Source organism: Garra rufa, chromosome 15, assembly GCF_049309525.1.
Source record: "Garra rufa chromosome 15, GarRuf1.0, whole genome shotgun sequence".
Taxonomy (NCBI): Eukaryota; Metazoa; Chordata; class Actinopteri; order Cypriniformes; family Cyprinidae; genus Garra; species Garra rufa.
The window spans coordinates 24,352,161-24,353,993 of NC_133375.1; positions in this window are offsets into that span (position 1 = coordinate 24,352,161).

Consider the following 1,833-nt stretch of genomic DNA (forward strand, 5'->3'; position numbering starts at 1 on the left):
GTCATTCCAAAGTTTGGGATCAGTAAGATCAGTAGGTCTTTTCTGCTCATCAAGGCGATTAAAAATACAGAAAAAACATGAATATTGTGAAATATTATTGCAATTCAAAATAGCTGTTTTTTATTTTAATATACTTTAAAATAGAATTTATTCCTGTGATGCAAAGCTGAATTTTCAGCATCATTACTCCAGTCTTCAGTATATCTATCTATATATATATATATATATATATATATATATATATATATATATATAATTTTTTTTTTTTTTTTTTTTTTTTGGGAAACTGTGATACTTTTTTAGGATTCTTTGATGAATAAAACGTTAAAAAGAACATCATTTACTTAAAATATAAATCTTTTATAACAATGTACACTACTGTTTAAAGTTTGGGGTCAGTAAATTTTTCTTTCTTTTTGTTTGTTTTAAAGAAATGTATATTTTTATTCAGCAAAGATGTGTTAAGTTTATTAAAAAGTGATAGTAAAGACTTATATTGTTAGAAAAGACTTCTATCTGGAATAAATGCTGTTCTTTTTAACTTTTTAGTCATCAAAGAATCCTGAAAAAAGTATCAAAGGTTCAAAAAAATATTAAGCAGCACAACTATTTCCAACATTGATAATAAATTAGCAAATCAGAATGATTTTTGAAGGATCATGTGACACTGAAGACTGGAGTAATGGCTGATGAAAATTCACCTTTGGATTACAGAAATAAATAATATTTTAAAGTATATTAAAAAAAAGGAAAACCACTATTTTAAATTGCAATAATATTTCATATTATTACTAATACTATTTTTGATCAAATAAATGGAACTTTGATGAGCATAAGAGACTTTAAACATAAAAAAAAACATTAAAAATCTTACTCATCCAAAACTTTTGAAAGGCAGTGTATATAAATGTAAGATTATATATATGCAATTATATATAATATATAATCATGAATTATTGTAAAATGTAAACACTAATATGTGACCCTGGACCACAAAACCAGTTATAATATTTGTTGTTATACATCATAAATACGTTTTTATTGATGTATGGTTTTCTATGATATGACAATGTTTGGCCAAGATACAACTATTTGAAAATCTGGAATCTGAGGGTGCAAAAAAATCTAAATATTGAGAAAATTGCCTTCAAAGTTGTCCAAATGAAGTTCTTAGGAATGCATATTACTAATCTAAAATTAAGTTTGATATATTTACAGTTTTGATATATTTAAAAAATATCTTCATGGAACATGATCTTTACTTAATATCCTGATGATTTTTGGCATAAAAGAAAAATCGATCATTTTGACCCTTATGATGTATTGTTGGCTATTGCTACAAATATACATCTTTTTAAAAGATAAACATATAAAACATATATCATCTTAATAAAACTATAAACATAAAACTGTTCTCATATATAATGATTTAATCATATAATTATCATACAACTCATCATATAATTATCGTATGTTGCCTTTTAAATGTTTTGCTGTTTCATGAATAGTTGTTTCATTATTACTGCTTAAATTGCCCTAAAGTCGCATAATAGGCTTTTAATGGCAGATTCCATTGTCACAACACGTGACAACAAACCTATAATGAGCAATATTTACTAAAATGTAAACAACATCTAATGTGGCATTATGCTTTGTGTTGTCTATCTGCATTTTCCTGACCTCTTCACTGTTAAAGGCGGTTCGTTGGAAGCAGAGCTGAGGGGGCTGGACCGTCAAACTTCACCGGCAGAATAAACCAAACACCTGCCATCGCGCAGACTTTCAACACACGGAGACGTGCAGCGTGGAGCTTACGTGACAAGAAGACGAACA